This window comes from Antechinus flavipes, chromosome 3 (assembly GCF_016432865.1).
Source record: "Antechinus flavipes isolate AdamAnt ecotype Samford, QLD, Australia chromosome 3, AdamAnt_v2, whole genome shotgun sequence".
Classification (NCBI taxonomy): domain Eukaryota; kingdom Metazoa; phylum Chordata; class Mammalia; order Dasyuromorphia; family Dasyuridae; genus Antechinus; species Antechinus flavipes.
In genome coordinates, this window is record NC_067400.1 from 584,601,883 (window position 1) to 584,628,073 (window position 26,191).

Consider the following 26,191-nt stretch of genomic DNA (forward strand, 5'->3'; position numbering starts at 1 on the left):
ATCTTCATCTGTGTATCTATTATATATCCACATAAGTTAATATATGTTATAAATATATATTAATATAATATATTAACTTATAAGTTAAAAAACCCGTTTTAAGAAGTTGCTTAGAGCAATAAGAAATAAGGAACTTGTACAGGATCACACATAGATAATCTGTGACCAGCCAGATGTGAGACTCAACCCCAGACTTTCCTGGCTGGATATCTAGCCACTATGTCATGTTGTCTCTTGAACTTAGAGGTGGAAGAGATCTTAAAACAGAGTGGAGCCAGTATTCAAATCTGTGACTCCTTAATCTAATTCTTTCCCCTACACATCCAGCTTGGGAGGGGGAAAGGAGAAGGGAGAAGAAGGGAAGGTGGTGTCAAAGAGCTGGAACAAAGAATTCTAGAACTCATTTTATAGATGAGGAAAGGGAGGGCCTGAGGAAGCAGATTACTTATCTAAGGTTTCACAGTGAGTCAGGGACAGAGTAAAGATTCGAACCCCCAGACCTTGGCAAAGTTATTGTCTTAAAGTCATAAGTTTGATGTGAATGGCTCAAGAGCTGGGGTTGGCTTCCAGCTGTTGCCATCAGCTGGCTAGCTGTTCTTGTAAGCAGTTAGGTTATTATGTGGTTAGTGGGAAAAGGAAGTATTGAAACATAACTTGTTCCTGCAACTACCCCACCCTTCATTCCCCAATGACTTGAATTAGTTATATTTCAAAACATGTTTTTAAAATATTGCTTAAAAAGTCTCTCTTTACCCTCCCTTTCCATTTAAAAAATTAGGGAGACCTGTCTAGTGAACTTAAATGTCTTTTAAAGAAATATTTATTCTTCCCCCCTCCCCCCACCCCTTACATGTTAAAGCCATTAAAAAATTTTTTTTTTTTTAAGTTTTGAGTTTCAATTTCTATCCCTCTTTCCCTCCCCTGAGATGGTAAGGGTATCTGACAAAGGTTATACGTGTACAATATAACATTTCTGTAGTGGTTATTTTGTACAAGAAGTCTTGAATAAAAGAAAAAGAAAGAAAGCAGTGTGCTTCAGTCTATATTCAAGCAATGTCAATTCTTTCTCTGGAGGTGGATAATATGTTTCATTCTTAGTTCTTTGGAATCCTTTTGGAGCTCTGTGTTGCTGAGAAAAGCTAAGTCAATTGTGGTCGATCATCACACAATGTTGCTGTTACTGTGTAAATGTTCTCCTGGTTCTGCTCACTTCACTTTGTCTCAGCTCATGTTAAGTCTTTTCAGGTTATTGTAAAATTATCCCCTTTGTCATTTTTAAAAATAGCACAATAATAGTACATCACAAACCTAAGTCACAGGTTGTTCAGCCATTCCTTAATTGAAGGGCATTCTTTAGAGCCAGTGAACTTAATTTCTATTTTCTTATTCAATTCTGTTTGAGGATATGAATAATTGGGTGGGACAGGAAGTGGAGAGAAGGAGAAGAAGAGGGGAGAGGGAAGAAAGGTGTGGTTATTGGGGCAGGGCTAGCATTGGGAAGCCATCCTTTCTATTGTGCTTGACCTTCATGTCAGAGAGGCAGTGTGATTTACTGGTTAGAATTCCAGATATGTCATGAGGACTTAGTGTTCATAATAGCATTTATTCAAACACCATATAAATAAGTTGTCATGTCAAGCTTCCCATCCCTGAGAATGTTAAATAACTATTTTGTCAGTGATTAATCCTGAGAAAACAGAGTTTCCACCCAAAGCCATAGTATTGTAAAAAGAAGCAACCTGGTGTTCCAGCTAGAGGAAGGCCTGAACTAGAATTCTAACTCAAATACTGACTGACTACAGGTGTAACAATTTCTTTCTCAGCCTCAGTTTCTTCATCTGTAAAATGAGTATAAAGACCCCGCCCTCACAGAATTTTTGTGAGAATCAAATAAGATAATTAGGTAGATAAAGAAAGTATTTTGCAAACCTTTTATTAGCTCTTATTGTAATAGAAAGGGAGCCTTGTGTAGATGGAGAGAAATTTTGCCAGAAGGACCTGGGTTCAAGTCCATCCTTTCACAGGTAGAGGTTTGTCACCCTTTGTCACTTGACTGCTCTAAGGCCCTAGATTAGTAGGATCAAATTGAAATAGGGACCATTAATCCATTCATAACAATCCCTATGACTGTATATTTGATGAGGGAAGCCCTGAAACTCTGAAAACTCCCTCAAGGAGAAATTCTCTTTAAATCCTGCTTCTGAGACCTGTCCCAGGGAATCATGATAAAGTGGTCTCATCTAGGCCTGGGGGCAATGACAGCACTGAGGGAATCTCATTCAATTGAAACTTCTGTCTCAGATTTCCTTATAAAAATGGCAACTTGGAACTCAGTCTTTGCAGAGGACCTAACATGCTATGTCATGTTAAGAAACCTCTGCCCGCTAAAATAATATTCTCTTTCAGCATTACCCTCTCTTTATCTCCCTCACCTATTTCCCTAATAAGACTTTATACCTCTCTGTCAGGATTTCTCTACTAGAAACTTTACTTCTCTGTTGGGACTTTGCCATTAAAGAATTCAGTCTTTTTATTCATATATAGTAAAGGCTGACTTCCCAATGCCAAAAATAAATTTCTTTTTTATCAGTCTAGCTTTTTGGGTTCATAAATTCCTTTACGAAGGACCTCTGTGCCCCCAGAAGGGAGTTCCCACAACTCCCTACCTTGTGCTGAATCCCAAGGGGATTTAGGAGAACCAGCCCCCTTTATTTGATTCCCTGAACCCCAAACCTGCCACTAACCTTATCATCTAACTGGATATTAGATCCTGACTAACAGGAACCCTAACCCTAATTTCATCATTTGGTTCCTTGACCTGGAATCAAACCAGTTCCTAACCACTAGACCACCACAATAGGGGTCAATCTAAATCTAGATGTCCAGCTAAATGAGATTACTTCCACTAGTCCCACTAAAATAAACTACTTTATCTTGCTTCCCTGGGGTGGAACTTAGAGGCAGGGTTCAAAGAGAATTTCTCCTTGAAGGAGTTTTCAGAGTTTTGGGACTCCCTTCGTCATATTGACTTAGTTTTAATCTATTTTTTCTATGTTTTCTTGTATTTTTATTTTGTTAACTATGTCCCAATTACATTTTAATCTGGTTCAGCCTCTGGATTTGACATCTCTACTCCAGGAAATACTCTAACACAATCAGTTACTTAGAAGATGCTGACCTGCATAGGTGAAGAGAATTTCTTCATCTGGGAGTTCCCTATAGCAATGAAATCACAGATCTTGTCCTTGTCTCATTATATGAGAGAAATTAATATTATACTATTGTTGTAATAACTTGTAGTGTCCGGACTAGCTCTCTGGAACATCTCGGGACCAGTCTTGGTCTTAGTGGAGGAGTCAAGGAGTCAGGAGAGCCACCAGGATGGTCAAAGATGGAGTGTCCTTATTTCAAGTCTTCTCAGGCCTTAAATACCTTGATATGATTACATCATTACAGCCTACTAAGGATCTGCCAACTAGAGAACCATTACATCATCACAGCACACTGAGTAAGTGCTAACTATAAATACCCTACTATTGATATGTAAATGCATCTCTTTATTGTAAGTACCCTTTGCTTCAAGTAGAACACAGGTGGTCATGACTTCCTTGACTTCTCAGGAAGGGTGAGAGCACCAAAGGGAGGTGGGGAGCCAAACCAGACATTGCCAGCAGGTTCCCTCTGGGCTGAAGGGTTTTATACCTTACCCAGAGTTCCCCCACTATCAGTGGCCCTTTACAATAACTAATTATTAATTTGTGATGCATCCTTTTCCTCTTATTTGTCAAGACCCCCTTCCTGAAATGGTTAGTCAGACTCTCTAGGGCAAGACAGAGTGATAATTACTCTTATTTGTAGCCCCCAAGGCATATGTTCAAACTAGTTTGAATGACATCTTACACTACTGGCACGTGCTCAAACTAGTTTGAGTGGCACCCACCCCTACTGGGAAACTGGATTTCTGAGGTATAAATAAATCCAGTCTGGAGGAATTCTCTCCCTGGGGGAAAGAATCCCTGTCCTGGATACCCTCCATAAGAGTTTAAGGTGATCTTGATTCATGAAGGAGAAAACCAATCAGAGATCCCCAGTGGACATGGCTTCCCCAGCCCAGATGCCTTGAGATTTCTGAGTTTCTTGATCAAGCCATATTTCCAGCAGTTTTCTGTTCAATAAAGTAAGGGAATGAGATTAAATGATCTCTAAGGCATCCTCCTGCTTTTAATATGTGATCCCCACAATGTGGAGAGGACTTTTATGTAATTACAGATTCTAGATCAGTTGACTTCCTAGACCTTTTCCAGAGATTATGAAAATATGTGAGTCCTTCATGTAGGGAAAGCAAAGGAAAAAGAATGGATGGTCCAATACCACATTATTGGTATCCATCAAATGTTGAGAAACCCAACAAATCTAGGAGATGGATATTAGCTGTATGCCCATGGGCAAATCAACTGACCACACAATCTCCTACTTGCTTGACAGCATTGGGATATGGGAGCTGGACCCCCCCCCCAAAAAAAAAATACTGGGATTCTGGGCTGGTGTTGCAAAGTGTCTCAAAAGAATCTGTAGCTTAGACCCTCTCCAAATCAATGCCATTGCCGTTGTAACACCATTGACAATGGCCTATGGTCCAAAAGGGAGTCAGTGAAGAAGTGGAAGGATAAATAAGTAGTTATATGGATGTTCAGAAGTGAATCAGTGCTTTATGTCACTGATCTACCTCTACAAGTAGAGTTACTATATTATTCAGTAACTTCAGGATGTCGTTCCATAGGCTAAATTTATGGCTTAAGGTGGAATACGGGAGTGATTACATTAGGCATTTCACTCCAGGAATCCCATCATAGTTCTCCATAAAATCTACACTAAGACAAGATAACAGACAACTTGGAGCCTACACTATAACCCCAAGGGCTGTATTTCTAAGGTCACTATTTCTCAGACCAAGTAGCCTGGTGGTTATAACCACGTCAGTGATGTTGCTGTAAGGAAAGGGCAAACCTTAAAGTACTTAGCAATACAAGTTATAATTTTCCCACATTTCATACCATTTTCTCATCTAGTATGCTACTTAATCCTCATAGTCTTGGCTCTTGAGATAGGGAGGGTGGAAATTATTACCTGTAGTTGACAGATGAGAAAACTGAAACTCAGGGATCTGAGATTGGCCTGTCCTGACCTATATACCTAGAGATTTATAAAATGTCTCCTTGGTATAATTATAAAGCTCCAGGAAAACTCCTCTGCCTGCAGAATAATTTCCTCTCACTCAGTGCTAGAAAAATTACCTCTCAAAATTAATTTAGACAAAGCATTGAGCTCCCCACATGCCCAGTTTAAGGTACAGATCACCGGGGAAGGCTTGTCTGTTAAGGGCAGTGTGGCTTAGTGGGAAAATAAATTTATGTACATTTCTTCCTAGACCTGGGTGAGACAGCCAGGTTGCCCAGTGACGCTGCCTGGAAGTTGAGAAAAGAACCAGTATTGAATTATAGAATATGGAAGAACTATAGAATATTAGGGCTGAAAGGAAACTTAGAGCAAAGAATATTAGAACTGGGAATGGTCTTGTAATGTTCAATATTTGAACTGGGAGGGCTCTTAGAATACAAGATGTCAGAGCTGGGAAGGGTCTTAGAACACTGGATGTCAGAGATGGGAAACGTCTTAAAATACAGGATGTCAGAGCTGGAGGGCCCTTAAAACAGAATGTCAAAACTGGGAAGGCCTTTAGAACACAGAATGCCAAAGCTGGAGAGCCCTTAGAACACAGGATGTCAAAGCCGGAAAGGACCTTAGAACACAGGATGCCAGAGCTGGAGGGTCCTTAGAACACAGAGTGCTGGAGCTGAAAAGGAACTTAGAACACAAGATGTCAGAGCTGGGAAGGGCCTTAGAACACAGGATATTGGAACTGAAGAGGATCAGACATAGAGACTATGTGGATATAGATTCCCTGAGTGTTCTTTGTCTTGACATGAATAATGACTCTATATCCAAGGTGTAAATCTCCCCATAAACACCACATTCAAGGCTGATTGATTGATCCAGGGTTAGTCATATTGCTGAAATATACCCTTGGACTTAGTTTTTCAAAAGAAGAGCAAAGACAGAGAGAGATAGAAAAAACCTGGGCAGAGAGGAAGGGAATACAAGCACTCTTGCTCATTCTTCTAGGAGGAGAAGCCTACACATCTCTGAGACCTTCCAGGGACCACCCTGAGCATCCCAGAGACATCAGTGGCTAGAGGTAAAGATCGTGAGAGGAGGGGAACTGCTAGGTCAGTCTGGGAGCTACAGGAATTGGAGTTAGAAGCCATAGTGTGGCAATGAGCTTCTGGACAAAGGAAGAAATTCTAGGATCAGGCCTCCTTGTAACTTAGGAGAAAGTCACTTGGGATGACCCCTGGGCCAAGACTCTAGGAGAAAAGAGGAAAACTTCCTGGGTCATACTGAAATTCTAAGCCAAATCTCCAAGAGAGGTGAGGAAGGGCTTCAAGAATCAAGCAGAGGAAGTTCAAGAAGGAAACAGAGCTGCTGAGCAGCATGGTAGAGAGTTGGCATGTGGAGAAATAAACCCAGGCTTTGATCTCCATTTATTCTGTGAGTTATGCAAAATGCACACTTCAGAGAGAAAGGAGGCAACTCTCTAATGACCTCAGTCAGCTTCTTCTTTTAGGCTTAATCTTTTCTATTTTGTAACTTATCTTGTATTAAATACAACCTGTTCTGTCTTTGATCTTGTGTTAACCCGAATGCTTGCATGGTGACTGAGGATGCTCTCATTTTTTCCATGGAGAATCAGTAGGGGAAAGACTGAACGGCAGTATGATCCAATAAGAAAAATTGTAGAATGATATACCTTGGCTCATCCCTGATTGAATCTAATTGCTATAAACTCAGAGCCATAGGGGCAGCTAGGTGGTGCAGTAGATAGAACATCAGTCCTGAAGTCAGGAGGACCCTAGTTCAAATCTGATCTCAGACACTTAACACTTCCTAGCTGTGTGACTCTGGGCAAGTCACTTAACCCTAATTGCCTCAGCAAAAAAACAAAAACAAAAACAAAAACAACTCAGACCCACAACTTATATGAACTTTGAATGTAGAATAATCAAGCTGAAAAAGGTTGTAAGACAGAGAATGTTAGAATGATTGAACTGGAAGGGACCTTAGACTTTTTTTTTAATTTATAACTATATTTCAATATAATTGGTTCTTTTGTAAATCTATGTGTTTAATTTTATTCATTTAAAAACATTATTCCAAAAAGAGCTGCATAGATTTCATTAGACTGCCCAAACTGTCTATGATGTAGAAAAAAGTAACAAAACCTCATTCAACTTAATGTCATAATTTTACAAGGGGAAAAAATAAGACTCAGGGAGGTAGAAAATGTCAGTATTGTTCCCAGGCCTCTCCAAGCCCATGTTCTTCACTGTCCGTGACCATGTACAATGTTGTTTGTCTCACAGAGATTGAGATAAACTCAGAGCCACCTCTCCCATTAATCACTGACAATCTGATCCAGCCAAAGACTAGCCTTTGGACCTCCTGGCTGAGCCAGGCTAATGATCACTTTTGGCCTCTTCAAAGCCCTTCAACCTCAGGTACTAATAAACAGGTTTACCTGTAACAACAACTACTGTACAAGCAGATGGTCATTACTTTGTCCTGAGCTTCCCATTTCAGAGACCAGGTAAACTGATGCCAGGCTAAACTAATCCCTGACGTAATTCCTTTTTTCATCTTTTATCCTTTTTCACACTTCCAATGCTACCTGCACCCCTACCAGGAAAATTCTATATACTTACTTGCTTTAAAAAACAATCAAGTAAACAAACAACTCCTGCTACCTTTCACTTTTTGCTTTCTTTCTTTCTTTCAAATTATAATCCACCCCTAGAAAGAGACAGGTCAGCAAAACTAACCAAGACATTATTTAAGCTTGAAAGTACATGCCATGTTTTACTCCAGGTGGTGCAGCGGGCAGAACACTAGTCCTGAATTCAGATAGATCTGAGTTCAAACCCAGCCTCAGATGCTTAACTAGTTGTGTGACCTTAGGAAAGTCCCTTGAACATTCCCAGCCTCAGTTTCCCCATTTGAAAAATGGGATAGACGATCATAATTCCAACTTTCTCTCAGGATTGTTGTGAAATAATGTTTGTAAAATACCTTTAAGTGTTTTATAAATGCTAGTTATTATTAGTCCAATTGCCTTGTTTTGTACAGAAGAACACTTAGTCCCATAGGGAGGAAATGGCTTTTGTAAGATCACACATCAAACCTGGACTAGTGGAAAGCTGGAGGTAGAAGGGGGAGCAAGGGTTACAGCACCTATCCTGGAGTCAGGAGAACCTGAATTCAAATGTAGTCTCAGACACTTCACATCTCCTAGCAGTGTGATTCTGGGCAAGCCACTTAACTCAGATTCCCTCACCAAAACAAAACAAAAAACAACAACAACAACAAAATAGAAAAAAAAAACCAACAAAACAAAACAAACCTGCACTAGTATTTGGTTGTTGCTTCCCAGTCCAATTAGTGCTATTTCTACCCTTCTAAATTGTCTTGAATCCCTAAATCCTGTGAATAATCTGATCTGATTACTTTCTTTCTGAATTACCCAGAGAGAGCACCAGGCATTGGGGCAGGATCCTGAAGATAAACTTTACCTCCTGAATAAGGAATTATTTCTGGGGAGAGGAGCATCCTCACATTCCTCCCAGTTTCTCTCACTCTTTAATAAAATTTTATTTGTACTTATATCAACATATAATTTTATTCAATTATATGAACAAGAGAAGAAGAGCAGAAAATAAGACAAATGAACATAGAAGGTAAAAAGTGACCAGGGTTTGCATACAGGTGTTCACTCGTGTCATTTCTAGATGGTGACTTGGTAGAGAGTCCTCGACTTGGAGTCAGGAAGAATTGTCCTTTGGATCTATGTCCTCCCCTGGCCACCCTAGTCCCTTCAGGACTGGCCTCAGTAACCTCCAGAAGGGAGGGAAAGGAACAGAGACAGGAAAGCAGAGCCCTTTGGACTCACTCTGCTGGTGTCCCATTAAAGATTAATCTGGAAAAAAAAAAAAAAAAAGATTACTCTGCAAGGATCGGACAGGTCTTTGGGAGCTGTTGAGGGGACATTCTGACTATGCAGGCCCCAAGGCCTCCCTGGATTTTGTCTAAGGCTCTCTGTGCGGAAGGAGTTCCCATAATGCTCCCCGACCCCAGCGTGGTCCTGGATCTCCTTTAGCCGATGACACAAAGCATTCAGTGAGTGAGTTCTGACAGACAGCAGTAATGGTGACTCAGAGAGGCTAAGGCAAGGGGAGGGAAAAGGAAAGGATTTCACCAGCTGAGGCTCATGGGCACACCACGGGCCTCCTGTGCTTTGTAAACACTAAGGAGGAGAAAAGATGATCTGGATTCTAAAGCTGCCTCTGACCCACACTGACTATTTACCACGGGCAAGATTCCTTAACCTCTCAGTGGGTCACTGGTTGAGGTTTAAATGTCCATCAGCATGGCCAGAGGGCGTTTCCTTACTGAGGAGTTCCCCACACTGATGAAATCATAAGCCTAGACTAAACACCCCCCCCAAACTTCTGAAAAATTAGTACACATGGCTCTAGGCCCCCTCACTGCTCTGGACACTGTGACCTGTGCTCTGGAAGATTCTGCCATGGAAGTCAACCCTGGATCATTGTATGAAGGTCTTTAGGTATGGGCTGCGCCACTGGGCCCTAATATTAGCTAATATATATGTGTGTGTGTGTGTGTGTGGGTATATATATATACAGTCACTTAACATTCTTTAGCTTTTATTTATTTATTTTCTGATTCATAAAAAGTGTTTTATTTCCCCAAATGCATGCAAAGATAGTTTTCAACATTCCCCTTTGAACTGTGTTGGCAGGTAGTCAATATTCCTTATTGACCCCCCCAAAAAATAAAAAAATAAAAAAGGAAGAACACTGGGAGCTAAGTATAGTGAGGAGGACTCTGAATTTATTCTTCCAACCTGTCTATATACTGATAAGTCAAATTTCTAGAGCAAGATTCTCTTCCTCAGAATTCTAGGGTTTCTTCTCTGATGTTATCAGCTCAACCCCCCATTTAAGTGTGTTCTCCCCAATATCAACTGCCCATGATTAGAGCCTCAGTATCATCTAGCAATTTACAGCAATTGATTTTATTTTTAAAAATTTCTTCTTTTTCCTCAGTAGTATTTTATTTTCCCAAATGCATGTAAAAATGTATTGAAAACCAAAGATGGTTTTCAATATTCATTTTTGTAAGATTTTGCATTCTAAAATTTTTTTCTCCCCTATGTTTCTTCTTCCCAAGACAGCAAACAATCTGATCTAGATTATATATTATATTACTTTGGAACACATTTCTGTATTTGTTGTGTTGTATAAGAAAAATCAGACTAAAAGCGCAAAAACCTATGAGAAAGAAAAAGCAAACAAACAAAAAAAGATGATCCACATTCAGTCTCCATAGTTCTCTTTCTGGCTCAAATGCAGATGTCCATCCTAAGTCTATGGAATTGTCTTGGATCCTTGTACTGTTGAGAAGAGATAAAACTATCATAGTTGATCATAGAGTTTCTTCAAATGGCTTTAACAAAGGGATATTTACTGAGAAGATAACAGCAAAACAGGAGTATAAACTTTTCCCTCCAATATCCAAAAGACGCATTCTTTCCTAAACTCCCATAATCCCTAGGGAGAGTGAGCTCAAACTTAAAACATTTCTAGTGTTCATTCTACCAAGTTTGCTTCCAAATTTGGCATAGCTGATAGATGAATTGCTTCAGCTTCCTCTTAACTACATTGCGTCTATGTTGAGTCAAACAAATTGCTTGGGACTTCACACCTCCCTGTTTTGCCTGGTTGCAAAATCAGGCATGGATTCCAGCTCCCAGCCTCTGGTGGTTCTCCATTCTGTACTCAAGAAGTTCACAAAGTCGGAGCTGTCTTCAACCTACAGGCAAGAAAGAACTAAGAATAGAGGCCCTTATTCACCGGCCACAGAGCTGCCCTGGTGAGGAGAACCCGAGACCTCTCCCTTCCACAGGCTTATGGTGTATGTACCAGTCTCAGAATAAATCTACACACTCCAAACTAAGAACAGGATTCTTCTGCTTTGTCATATATAAATAACAGGTGCCAGTCTTCTCCCCCAAAAGAAAAGAGCTGAAGCCTCAGAGGTGAATCAGTCACTTGTCCTTCATGGAGGTCCTATCAGATAGAGGCTTGGGTTGGAGGAAATAGAGATGGTGGGCTGATTACTGAAGTCAGTGAGGCAACAAGCACTTATTAAGCACACACTGTGCGTCAAGCACACTGTGTCCTGGAAATATAGACAAAAGATAAGAATTAAATAGTAACAGGAAGGTAACTTGCTCTTTCTTTGAGGCAGAATTTGAGCCTGAGTTTCCTGACTCCAAGTGCCACTTTCTAACTATTGGATCATTTCTATATTATTCTTTTTCTAACCTCCTCCTCTTTATTTTAGGTCCCTCCCAGTTCTTTCTTTTTCTACTTTTTTTCTTTTCAAGCTTTATATTTTTTACATTTATTTCTTAATTTTGAGTTACCAATTTTCTTCCTCCTTCCAGCCCTTTCCTTACCCTTTAAGAAGGTAAGCAATATGGTGCCCATCATGTATGTGAAATCATGTAAGACATATTTATGCAGTAGCCATGCTGCCAAAAAAAAAAAAAAAGCAAACAAAATAAATTAGAAAGTGAAAAAAATACAACAATCTGCACTCAAGAGTTCATTGGTTCTCTCTCTGGAGAACAATAGTTTTTTTCCTCATGAGTCTTTTGGAACGCGTCATGGATTACTGCATTGATCAGAGTAGCTAAGTATTACACAACTGATCATTGTTACAATATTGCTGTTACTGTGTACAATATTCTTTTGGTTTTGCTCACTTCATTTTGCCTCATTTCATGTAAGTTTTCCCAGGTTTTCTGAAATTATGAAGAGGATTATATTCTAAAGGGAGAAACAATGTAGAAAGAAATTATATATATATATATATATATGTATATATATATATATATAATTTATATATCATCTGTATTTATAGTTATCTTTTTTCCTCTGTAAAATGGCGATAAATATATGTAAACATACATATACATACATATGTATATATAGAGAGACAGAGACAGAGACACAGAGAGACAGAAACATAAAGAGACAAAAAGACAAAAAGGGGAAAAGGAGAAGAGAGATAAAAGGAGAGAGAGGGATAGAGTAAGAGAGAGATACAGAGAAAAATATTGGGAGACAAACAGAGACAGAGATACAGACAGGGAGAGAAAGTGATTGAGAAAGAAAAGGTGTAAAGATATTTTGGGAAGGTGCTAGGAACTGATCGGCAGGGGAATGGACGAAAAAGGCTTCTTGCAGAAGGTGGGATTTCAGTTGAATGTTGAAGAAAGCCAGGGACATTAAGAGGGATGAGAAAGAAAACATTCAAGGCCTGGGGGAAATTGAGTGGAAAAGGCAAAGGGACATGTGTTTATTGTGTGTAAGGAACAACAATTAGACCAGCAGAGCTGGATTGTAAAATGCTTGGAGGAGAGAAAAGCATAAGAATACTGGAAATACTGAAAAGGTAGAAAAGGGTCAGGTCAAAAAGAGTTCTAAACACTAAACAGAGGTCTTAATATTTGATTCTAGTGTTGATAAGAAGCCGCATCTGAAATACTGTGCTTAAGCAGATGTCCTTAAATGGTACCATAGTAAATAGAAAGCCAGGTCTGGCATTGGTAGAAAGACTCATCTTAAACTCAAATCTGGGCTCAGACACTTAGTAGCTGAGTTACACTGGGCAAGTCACTTAACTCTGTTTGCCTCAGTTTCCTTTTCTGTAAAATGAGCTGGAGAAGGAAATGACAAACAGCTCTAGTGTCTTTGCTAAGAAAACCCCAGATGGAGTCGTGAAGAGTTGGACATGACTGAAAAAATGACTAAATCACAATTTCTTACCTGAGCAATTGTTAGGTTTCTTGTAGTGTAGATAAGGAGGAGAAAAGTTGAGTTGAATGGGGTGTGAGAGCCCTTCCAACTCTGGGATTCTGTGATTTTGATGATTCTATAATTGAAAGTACTCCAAATCATCTTAATAATAGCTAATATTTATTAGAAATTTAAGATTTATGAAGAATTATATATAATGTGTATATATATGTATATATATACACACACACTCACAAAATCCCATGAATATGCATATATATATGTGTATATATGTATATATATACACAAACACACAAAATCACATTTGTGTGTGTGTGTAATCACATTTAAACTTCACAATAACCTTGTGAGATAAGTACATATAAGGAAACTGAGGCACAGAAACGTAACTTGCTTTTTCTTTGAGGCAGAATTTGAGCCTGAGTTTTCCTGACTCCAAGTGCCGCTTTCTAACTACTGGATCATTTATATATTATTCTTTTTCTAACTTGACATATAGTTAGAAGAGCATAACCAGATCAACATCTATTTTTGTTGTTGTTATGCCTGAGTCTTCATGGGGAGGGAAGTGAGATATGCTAGAAATATATTGGAAAATATGATTTAGAATTGAGAATTGAAAGAGATCAGAAAATTGTAGATGACTTAGATTCCTCACATGTACTTAGATTCCTCAATATAATGACCGGTTAGGTAATAGTGGATAGAATGCTGAACTTGGAGCCCCAAGTCCTGAGTTCTAATTCTGCTAACTTAATCTGAGCAAATCACTTAAACACTCAGCCTCTGCTTTCTCATCTGTAAAATGGGCATAAAAACAGTATTTATCTCATAAGCATGTTCTGACATGCTATAGGTGAAGTTTTATATAGATGTTATCTCATTATTATTATTAGAAGTGAATTGGGAAGGTGTGCATGTTGCTATACATCTGTAATCCCTCAATAAAGTTGAAACTGGTGTAACTCTTGAGCTTAGAATTTCTGAGCTGCAGGAGGCCAAGGGAATAAGGAGTCTGTCTAAGCTTGGTATTAATAAGGTAAGCTTCTGGAAATGGCATCAGGTTGCCTAGAGTGGTATAGATCATTATTAAGGAGCAGAAAATTGGAGGTCAGAGGCAAGTAGGTAGTACAGTAGATAGAGTACCCACCCTGGAGTCAGGACCATCGAAATTCAAGTTCTATGAGAGACACTGACTACCTATGTGATCCTGGACAAATCACTTGACCCCATTTGCCTCCAAAAAACCAAAAGTGACACAAAACAAGAAAAACAGAGATCAAATCTCTGGTGCCAATCAGAGTAAGTGAATTCCTGCACTTACAACTTTGGCAAGATAGGGAGCCCTGGTCTTTAAAAATAAACAAACAAACAAGTAAGTAAATGAATGAAAGAATGAATGAATAAACAAATAAATAAACAAACAAACAAATAAATGAATGAATAAATGAATAACTAAATAAATAGAAGAGAGTTGGTGATTCAATCATTCTGGAGAGCAATTTGAAACTATGCCCAAAGAGCTATAAAACTCACACAACAGTGTCTCTATTGGGTCTGCATGCCAAAGAAATCATAAAAGAGCGAAAAGGACCCACATGTACAAAAATGTTTGTAGCAGCCTTTTTTTGGGGGGGAAGTGGCAAAGAATTGGAAAATGAGTACATGCCCATCAACTGGGGAATGGCTGAATAAGTTATGATATATGAAAGTAATGGAATATTGTTGTTCTATAAGAAATAATGAACAGGCTGATTTTAGAAAAACCTGGAAAAATTTACATGAATTGATTCTGAATGAAGCAAATAGAATCAGGAAAATATTGTACACAGCAACAAGACTGTGTAATGATATGATAGAGTCGGTTCTCAGCAATTCAGGGATCCAAAGCAATCCCAATTAACTTTGGATGGAAAATGCCATCTACACCCAGAGAGTGAACTATAGAGACTGAATGTGGATCAGCACATACTATTTTCACTTTCTTTCTTTCTTTCTTTCTTTTTTTCTCCTGGTTTTTCCCATTTATTCTGATTTTTGTCTCCCAGTATGGCTTATATGGAAATAGTAAAAAAAAAAAAAGTATAATCTAAAAATACTAAAAATAAATAAAAATTTAAAAAATAGAGGAGAATTTGAGGTGTAAAACACAGAGAGGATGAAACAGCATCACAAAACATCAAATCATCTTTACAAATAGCAATATGTGGCAGTCTGGCCATGTTAGAGTAAGGTCAAAATCAAAATTAAGTCAAAAACCTTATAAGAAAGGGTAAAGATGAGAAGACATTAAAAAACAACTGCAAAAGCTTCCAGTTGACCTTAAAGGAGCTTTCAATATGAGAAATAGAAGAAGACAAAGGTAAATGACTTCATTTATCATCCTTTCCTTCAAACATTTCAAAGACTTGAATCAGTCATCACAAAAAGACAAAATAGCCCAGTGAGCACTTTCTGTAGCAAATACTTCACTCTTTTTGCCAGGTGGTAACACACGGCAGCTAAGAGTGAAACAGATTTGAAATCCAACCACAGCTATAAAATAATACATAATAGTATGGTGGAGGATTATTAAGCAGTATCAGTTTACAGTGAAAAGTAGCAGAGTAATTGGAGCTGTTAAATCTTAAGAACATTGATAGTTGGAATTGGCAGTAGGACAACAGAGGCAAATTACAACAAAAGTAATGTAGCATAATAAATAGAGAGGTGGTCTAAAAATTAGAAAGATCTGAGTTCCATGTTGACACTGTCACCCACTGGTTATGTGGATTCTAGGGAAGTTCCTTAACTGCTGAACACTAGGGGACTGGCACGGATGAGTATAAGGTGTTTCTTCACTTGAGATTCTCTATAATCGTGAAATCACAGATCTAGTTCTTATATCTATCTGGTAAAATGGAACAAAGTGTATTTTCTATAATCTATTTTAATTACAGAGGAACCATCATATTTGCTCACTATCATTCCATCCCCAAAATGCTATACTAAGAAACAGAAATGGCATTCGTAGGGCTCAACCAACTATATACTATGATATCCATAATGGAAGTGACATCATCTTGAGAATATGGAGGTATCTCTCTTAAAAATATCTTAAGGATGGTAAGATAGTGAAAAATGAAGAAATGACAGATAATAATGTTATTCCTAAGTGGAGAAATGGTGATCAAGAAAATGTTAATAATACTGACATACATGTCTATCTGTGCTAGTCAAATTTCTTCAGTAATGGACCCTTTTTAATCTGATAAGCCAGAAGACACATTGGTTCAAACTAAGTTAAACAAGATAGCAAAATAAATGCTAAAAAAAATGGTATTTTGAGAGGGGGGCAGAGTCAAGATTATAAAATAGAGGCAACTTAGCTGAATTTTCTCAACATTGCTCTTCCAAACAACTTTAAAATAATACTTTAAATCAACTTTTGGAGAAGTAGAACCAACAAAAGCTTGGGATGAGATATTTTTCCAGCCTAAGAAAACTTAGGAGGTTGGCAAAAAAGTTTGTGACACTGGGGATAGAGGTCTGAATACAATCCACGCATACAGGATAGTAAGGGGGGGACAACGATTGGTTAGAGATTGCAGGGGACCCTTTGCTGATACTGGATATAGCTAGTGCAGATTGGCAACTCATATGTGCTTCTGGTTGGAGAGGAGTGCTGGGAGTTGGTCACAAGGGAACAGAGGTCCTGATTGCAACTCCAGGGCAAAGAGGAGCACTGGTACTTATAGCTACAGGAAAGCAGAAGCCATTATGGGTAAAGACCAGAGTACAAACCAGGAGGTCAATGACTACACTTCTTTCTAGATCATACTACTTTGGAAGCACCAAAAACTTGCTGACTTCTAGAACTAGTTCTGAAAACAGGGTACACGAAAAAGCCTAAAGCTTGGGACAGTACTTTCCTCCCAGGTGAGCAAAGTCCAACTTTTTCATAAAGTCAAGTCAAGAAATAGGCTGGAAAATGAGCAAACAATAACATAAAAATTTTACCAGAAAAAGCTATTGGGGGGGGGAGGGGAGGAGGAGGGAAGGGACAGTTAGGTGGCACAATGGATAGAACACCAGCCCTGAAATCAGGAAGATCTGAGTTCAAATCTGACCTCAGACATTTAACACTTCCTAGTTGTGTGACCCTGGGCAAGTCACTTAATCCCAATTGCCTCAGCGCAAAAAAAAAAAAAGAAAAAAGAAAAAAAAAAGCTATACAGGGGCAGAAAAGAACAAAACATAAACCCAGAAAAAGACAACAATGTGAAAAGTTACAAAAAAGCTTAAAATTAAAATACTAATTGGACACAAGCTCAAAAAGAATTCCTGGAAGAGTTAAAGATATGAGTGGTTGAGGAAAAACCAGGGGGGAAAATAAGAATTATGTAAGAAAATAATGAAAAGAGAAATAGAAAGCTTGGTAAAAGAGATGGAAAATACTGAAGAAAATAACACTTTAAAAAACAGAATTGGCTTAATGGCAAAAAAAAAAAAAAAGGCACAAAAATTCACTGAAGAAATTCCTTTAAAAACAGTAAGCCAAATGGAAAAAGATACAAAATCTCACTAAAGAAAATAATTTCTTAAAAATCAGAATTGGGCATAAGAAACAATTAAAGTCAAAAGAATGAAAAAAAAAAGAAGAAAATGTGAAACAGTTTTCATGTAAAAGGGAGTAAAGGCATATAAGGAAGGAATATAATATTCTGGAAGGCAAAGGATCTAAGCTTCCACCTAAGAATAACCTATCCAGAAAAACTGAGGATAATTTTTCAAGGAAAAAAAATTAATATTTAATGAAATAGAAGACTTTTTAAAACTCCCTAATGAAAAGACCAGAGCTAAATAGAAAATTTGATGTTCAAACACAAATATAAAAAGGTAAATATAAAAGAGTAATCATAAGGGTCTCAATAATTCTATATTTCAATATTTCTATATAAGATGATATGTATAACTCCTAAGAACTTTATCATTATTAGTGCACTTAAAAAGAGTGTATGTAGACAGAAGTCATGGATGTGAGTTGATTATGTTGGAATGATAGAAAAAAGGAGAAGAAGAAGGAGGAGGAGAAAGAGGAGGAGGAGGAGGAGGAGAAGGAGGGAGGAGAAGGAGAAGAAAGAGAAGGAGAAGGAAAAGAAAGAAGAGAAGGAGGAGGAAGAGGAGGAGGAGGAGGAGAAGGAAGAGGAAAAGGAGAAGAAAGAGAAGGAGAAGAAGGAGGAGGAGGAGGAAGAGAATGAGGAGGAGGGGGAAGAGAACGAGGAGGAGGAGGAGGAGGGGTGAGAAAAGAGTGATGCTCTTGGAGAAGGGGGAGAAGAGAAGTAAAAGGGGGAAATTTTTCTCTTGTAAAAGAGGTGAACAAAAAGGAGATTTTACAATGAAAGGAGAAGTGGGTAGTGGTGGTGGCTGGCACCCCTAGAACCTCACTCTCATTGGAATGGTTCCAAGACAGAAGAATACACACATACATACATATGTATATATGCCTATGTACACATATACATACTCAGTTGTATATAGAAATATAGCTTACCCACTAGGTACCCACTACATTCTATTAGAAAAAGAATATGAAATGTTAAAAGGAAGTTCAGATTAAGGGAAGCAATTGTCAGAAGCAAAATAGACTTTTTGAAGAGAGACAAGATAGAAAGAGAAAGAGAAGAAATAGAATAAAATGAAATGGAGGAAAATGCACATTAATAACCTTAACTGTGAATGCGAATGAGATAAGTTCACCCATAAAACAGAAGGCAAAGCAGAATGGATTAGAAATCAGAATCCAGCAACATATCATTTATAAGAGAGAAACTTGAAGCAGAAAGACACATGCAAAGTTAAAATAAAGGGCTGGAGCAGAATCTAATATGCTTTAGCTGAGGTAAAAAGGGTAGAAGTGGCAATCAGGAGAGACCTGGCAGCTCTCATCAGTACAATGATCCAAGACAATTCCAAAGTGATGAGGTCCTGAATGGTGAGTAGCTGGCAGAGAGAAACTGAAGAATTGATAAAAATTATTCTCTGGGGCAGGCAGGAAGAGGGCTCTGATAATAGAGATCAGTTTAGTTCCATGGGTTCCACCCTCTGGAGATAATACAGTCGGAAATCTAAGTTGTATCAAGTCCCTGAGGCTAAATTTTCCCTATAAAATAACTTACCCATGGCTTCCCTACTGCCTTCCTTTGGGTCAGTTCACCAGGGCACTCTACCTTGTGGCATTTTACCCTTCCTCCATGCCACGGGCCATTTCTCCTAAACTCCCACTATACCCCACTAGCTAACTAACTCTTTTAGGGTGCTAAATCCCCTTCAGGGGCCAGCTAAGGGCATTCTCTAATCTCATTACCCTTCTACTGGGTAATGTGAGTTCCACTGAGGAACTTATCTTCATATGCTCTCCCACTCTATTTCATTTTCATTTCTTCTTTCTATTATATTTCTTCATTTTGTCTGTAATCTCTTCTCCTAAATAAACCTACCTTTTTTCAAAGAGAATGGCCCCTGTGAATCCTTCACATGACCAGACCTAACATTTGATACCTACTGGCATCTGGTGTCTACATCAGCCATATCAGAAGGTTGAAAAAATGCCCTTCATCTCCAGAGATAGAACTGATGACTCTGAATGCAAATTAAAGCAAAATTTTCTCATTCTCTTTATTTTTATTTCTTTTTTTTTGTGGAATATGGCTAATATTGAAATATATTTTGTATGATTTCTCATGTATAATTGATATCGTATTGCTCGCCTTCTCAGTGGGTGGGAGAAAGTGGTAGTGAGGGAGAGAATTTGGAACTAAAAAATTTAAAAGGAAATAATGTTTAAAATAAATAAATATTTTTTAAAGGGAAAAAGGATATACACTTCTTCAAATCTGCATACCAACAGTGGGAAAAGGAACTATATGACCAGGAAATATGCATGACAGAGGACATATGTATAAGAAACTTTGATTATTCATGCCAAGGAAAGCCTAAAACAGCATGATGCTTGCTTAGCAAAGCTATTTTCCCTTCCCGATCATGGAGGCTATCTTATTAAAGATCCCAAACAGAAAAAATTCTTCATAAATCCAAACTTCTTAAACTTTTTTCACCTGGAACTCCTTTTTGCTTAAGAAATGTTTACATACTCCAGGTATATAGATATGTAAAACAGGTATACAAATCAAACATTTACTAATAATAAATCATAAAGCCCCAATTAAGCTTTCTACTCAGCTGCTTCTCTCTATGAATCAGAAATGCAGGTTGCATCAAGCAATTGGGTTAAGTGACTTGCCCAGCCGGTCACCCAGCTAGGAAGTGTTAAGTGTCTGAGGTCAGATTTGAACTCAGGTCCTCCTGACTTCAAGGCTGGCACTCTATCCACTGCACCACATAGCTATCCCTAAAACTATGATTTTTCAAGAGATTAGCCTAACAAGCCACATAGGGAAAATGAAGTAGATGAAAAATGTCTACTGTCCTTATTATGACCTAATAGAAACTTAAATTCACAACAAAATAAAGAAGAAAATAGAGAAAGGATAAATAGGCCTTAAAGCAGGTACCCTTGAAGGTCTGGAGACTAATTCCATAGTTTCCATTCCTTTTCTTTTATTTTTCAGCTCCAGAATGGCATCAGGGAGACCACTGGGGAAAGCTATGAAGATAGTTCTGTAGCTCTTTGCTTAGTTGCTTATCCTTTAGTATACATCAGTACCCATTAACCTTCCCTTCTCACGGGATCAATTCAATAAATATTAATACAAAATTCAGAGCAAGCCCTCATTTTCTATTACTTCGTCCAAACTTTGGTCACCCTAGTTTGACATGTGTTAAATGCCCACAATCCAATTTAGGAAACCTGTGATCCTAAATGCAAATATTCAGAAAACAACTAGGTTAATGAAAATCTTCTGACCAGCTTGAGAGCCATTTATCTTGGTCAGAGTTTAAATCCTTTTCCTCAAGGCATGATTGCTATTTTCTCTCAGTGTCATTAGCCCCAGTACAATTGTACAGCAGGGAAATCAGTGATCTCTATCCTTGACAGGAATGAGATAAAGAATTCACCTTTATGTGGTCCTTGCTTGGAAACTTTTTTTTTTTTTTTTTTTTTTTTTTCTGAGGCAATTGGGGTTAAGTGACTTGTCCAGGGTCACACAGCTAGACAGTGTCTGAGATCAGATTTGAACTCAGGTCCTCCTGACTTCAGGGCTGGTGCTCTATCCACTGCGCCACCTAGCTACCCCACTTGGAAACTTTTTAATGTAGTAATGCAATCATTAGTATTTCCATTTGAGAAGAATCTAGGCTCAAAGAAGATAAAGCTGGGTGCTTGGTGGGTGGATGGGAGTTAATTCTTTGAAATAATCTAATTTAAATAGTAGTTGCCATACTTTTGACTAAGCATTCTTTTTATATAGTGCTTGATATCTATGCAAAAGATAATAAAAATAAAAAGCTAACAAATGTTTAAAAAGTTATAATTGGCTCTTTGTCATGAGTGACAGTCTGAATGTTACACTGGTAACCCTTAAAATGTTAAAATGTCTAGGGAAAGATGTCTAGGATATCGGGAAGGGGGAAAGGGTATGCTCTGTGAAAGCCTGTGGACAAAAATAAAAATATGGACAAAAAAAAGAGAGAGAGAGATAAAAACACTGCCTTGGTCCATTAAGCAATAAGCCCTGATCTTAGATAAAAAGGCCTAGATGGGTTTCAATCTGCACTTAGGGATAAAATAAGCTTCCATTAAAATATTAACATAAATCCTACTGTTTTCCCTTCCCCACACCCTACCTTTTGTTATCTAGGCAACACTGTTCTTGACTTTGGAGGTGATAATAGTGATCCTTTTCCTTAAGCTGCCTATCTTAGTCTCTGGGGATGGGAAGAAACCTTAAAGATCATCTAGTACAGGATTTCTTAATTTTGTTAGTGTCTGATGAAGCTTAAGGACTCCCCAGAATAATGTTTTTAGATACATAAAACAAAACAATTACAAATTGACTGACACAGGTTGATATAATAAGTTGAATAACAAAGAAATCCAATTATATTTAAATGCTGTTAGCAATTTTTAAAAATTCATGGACCTGTCAATACAAAGTTATTATTAAATAAAATAAAATAAAAAAAAAATTCATGGACCTTAGGTTAAAAATCCTTGATCAGTCCAATATTCTGATTTGACAACAGGAAACTGAGGTTTAGAAATAGGAAGCAGCTTGCCCAATGTCAGCTCTTGGGCCAGTTGTTTAAACTTTTCAGTTCAGGCCTTAGTTTCCTTCTTTTTGAAATGGTCTCTTAAGTCTCAGGGTACTGTAGAATGGATTTGGATTGATGCTTGAGAACCAACTGTTGAATTTTCAGCATGGACATTTATACCTTGGCAAACAGCGACTGCTTTGAATCAGGGCTTGATTTATTGTTTTATTGATCATCTAGGTTTTAAAAAAGTGATGGAGAGAATGTTAATAATGCAGACTAAATTTACAAGTGCACCCTGTCTACATTTTCCTCCCAGGAGGCCTGGTTGTTAAATACTTACAAGCACACTCTTGCTAATATCCCTTATGGCTGTAGAATTCGGATCCTGTAAGTAGCAGAGCTGGGATTTTGCACTGGATTTTCTGATTTCTTTTTATCATTCTACTTTTCCTTCTTCAAGGCTGGCTAATCTCATTGCAACCTGATATATGTACTATGAATATCCTCCACTGATATTTCTCATGGATTGCTTCAGTGGATTCTGGAAGTGACCTTGATGTTGCAAACACTCTGCTAGAAGCACTCAAGCTCTAGAAGTGCCTACCAAGTGGGAAGGGTTCCATGCCAGGGTCTGCCATCTAATGACTAGTCTAAGTGCCAATTAGCCCATCACCAGAAGTTTGACTCGGAAATCTAGAGAGAGGGTTGGATTTATTTTGGTTCCCATCAATTCATGAAGATCTCTACTCTAATACAGAAAAGCTGACTGCCAAGCATTTTGGGAAGGCTTACCCTATACTAATCTGAGAGAATGGTTTTATCTGGATTTGGGAAAAAGAAGTATTTGGCACATTCACAACAAAGTAAAGAAGAAAATAGAGGAAGGATAAATGGGACTTAACGCTCTATCATTCAAGCAGCTACTCTTGAAGGTCCAGTTTCCTGTCCCTTTTCTTTTCTTCTTTTTTTATTTTTATTTTTATTCCTTTATTTTTACTCACATGTTAATCAAGTATTTAGGTAATTAGTTAAACAGATCCTTAGAAACATAAGCTATTAGGCGCTTAGATATGTTGCTTACTAGCTATTAGACCTTAATTTTCCCTTTCCTCATACTAGACCTCAGTTTTCTTATTTGTAAATGAGAAGATATTGGGCAAATGATCTTTTTCTTCTAGTTCCTATGATTTAAATCTTATCAAATGCCCACAGGGTGAATGACTGACTCTTGTACTAAAGGCAAAAGAGTATATGTGTTTAGCATACTTCTGGTCTTGGCCCTGAGGAGCTTGAAAATTGAATGGAAGTTTCATTGCCACACAGCAAATCAGCCAAGATGACAAAAGATTACCAGTGTCAGAGAGATGTCAGAGAAGGTCAGAGAGATTGTGGAAAAATGGACAAATAGTGGGTCTGTGAATTAATACAGCTATTTTTGAAAGCAATTTGGAATTGTGCAAATAAATTAACTAAAATGTTCATGCTCTTTGACCAAAAGATTTCACTATTGGTCTTCTATCCCTAAAAGATTTATAAAAAGAATGTCTCCCTTTATACCAAAATATTTATGGAAGCACTTTTTATAATAGCAAAAAACTAGAAACAAAACAGATTCCTATCCATTGAGAAATGACTAGACAAAAATTGTGAAACATAAACATAATGGAATATTACCATGCTTTAAGAAACAATAATTATAATTAATGTAAAGAAGTATGGAAAGACTTACATGAAGTCATGCATTAAAAAATAAGCAGAACAAAGGAGACTATGTTTATAATGACTTCAATGATGCAAATGTAAAGAACAAAATTTACAAAAGTTCCCCCCTCTCTCCAGGCAATTGGGGTTAAGTGATTTGCTCAAGGTCACACAGCTAGGAAGTGTTAAGTGTCTGAGACCAAATTTGAATTCAGGTCCTCCTGGCTTTAGGGCTGGTGCTCTATCTATTGTGCCACCTAGTTTACCCCACAAAATAGTTTTTAAAATAATGTTGGAAAATTACAAAGAACACACATGGCTCTAAAGGAGAGACTTCCTCTTTTTCCTCTTGCATAGAGAGGGCAAGTCCATAAATATGGAACATTGCATATGTATTCAAAAATTTTTTTGATGTACTGATCAATTTTGATTTTTCCCCTCTTCTTTCTCTTTTTATTTCAAGAATTCTTTTATAGGCTGGCTCTGTGGAAGAAGAAAGAGGGGGAATACAGGAGAAATTTTTGATGATTTAACATCAAAAGATAACAATAAAGTTTAAAATTTTTAAAAAAGAAAATCTAATAGAAAGGTAGGGCATCTGAAGGCTAATCTAAGCAAAAAGTCTGCTCTTTCTCTGGGTCATATTAAATCAAGGAATTCAATCTAGAAGGGATCTTCAAGGTCATCTGTTTTGTATGAAGACCCAAGACCAGCCAAGCTGCTAAAAAACAGACATAGCCAGTGGCTATTATTATACCATTTAAACATTTAACTGGGATTTTTTCAATTTAAGAATAAAATATCACTATTATCAATCTCAGCAAACTGGAAAGTTTTAAGGCAAAAAGAAATACCCATTACAAATAGGATAGTGTATAAGGGTCATAGACTTTAAAGTGGAAGAGCCTTTAGAGGCCAGTTAGTCCAATCTATTTCACTTTATAGGCCAGTGGAGATAAGTAGGGAGAGCCATCCAGGCATGGGGGACATTTAATAGAAGTGGGCATGTTTGGCTGGAAAGTAGGATGTCAGAAGGGGAGTAACGTGTAATCAATCTAGAATCAGCTAGGTTGGAGCCAAATCAGCTAGTTTGAAGCTAAAATGTGGAAGGCTTTGAATGCCAGAGAATTTGTCTTTGATCTTAGAGTCAATTAACTTAGCAGGGGAGACATGGTCTTCTTTCTTCAGTGAGACCTTAAAAAGAATGTTCAACAGTGAGACCCTAAAAAGAATGCTGACCTTTGGCTCTAAATATACTGGATTGAACAAGCTTTTAGCAATAACAAAATTGGAGAATTAAAACTGACTATCTAGTCCTGCTATTCACCAAAGGAATTTACATCATAATATATCTACTAAGTGTTGCCCACCCTCTGTGTGAAGAGTGGGACACTAAGCCCTCCCAAAGAGAAAGTCTCATAATAAAGGGCTTTGGACGTGGGATTTCATATAAAAAGTAACTTTAAGGGATGACTCTCAGGTTGTAATCTTGGGTGAAACTCTGAGATTGCAATTCCTGATGCTTTTAGAATCACAAGTTTTTATTCAATTACAATTCTTTTTTGGCCCTTGGAGGCTTCCTGGAAGGAGCAGACTAGCTAGTTTTAAATGTTAAAAAATATATAGTTTTATTTGTGATTTTTTTTTTCACATAAGGAAGTGAATGAGATGAGGTGAGATCTTTCAAGACAGTTGTGAAAATCGAGTAAGGCTTCATCTACTTCAAAATTTGAGTAGGCCTAAAGGACTATGAAGATTGAGACAAGAGCATACCTAAGTCCCCTTCCTGCTATCCTCCCATGACATCATTTTCTCCCTATTTCAGTCAAATATGGGCAATTATGTACTTATTGGTCAAGTTCAATTTCTTGGGTAGTTCCCACATTTAGAATGTAAGATCCTCAGCCAATAAAGATGAGGGTCAGTGGTGGGAGGGGGTATTTGCGTTAGGGATTAAAAGTGTTGACCCTGCCCCCGATGGGGCTGCCTCCCTTTGTCTGCCGATGGGTGGGATGCCCTTCTCTCGAGAATGTATAATAAACTTTGCTTTCCTTCTAGAGATCTCTCCAGCTTTTTATTAAATTGTGACCCCTCACCATTTCTGAACCACACAGAAGGAACAGATTATGGCTTCATCTGAGACATCCAGGGATGGAAGAAAAGGACAAGAGAAGGGGTCAATGACACATCTGGATTACATTCTGCTGGAGGACACACGGCACAACAGGTAGAATTATCTTTCAGACATGGCAGCAAGAGGAAGGGCTCTCAGG

At 38.0% G+C, this 26,191-nt stretch overlaps 1 long non-coding RNA gene across 1 annotated transcript; it reads left to right on the forward strand.

The window, feature by feature from the left end:
• The first annotated feature begins 9,152 nt into the window (after window positions 1-9,152).
• Window positions 9,153-11,122, forward strand: LOC127555765 (uncharacterized). Its single transcript, XR_007952281.1, has 2 exons — window positions 9,153-9,736; window positions 10,926-11,122. It is a non-coding gene; the product is annotated as an uncharacterized LOC127555765 (long non-coding RNA).
• Window positions 11,123-26,191: the final 15,069 nt, after the last annotated feature.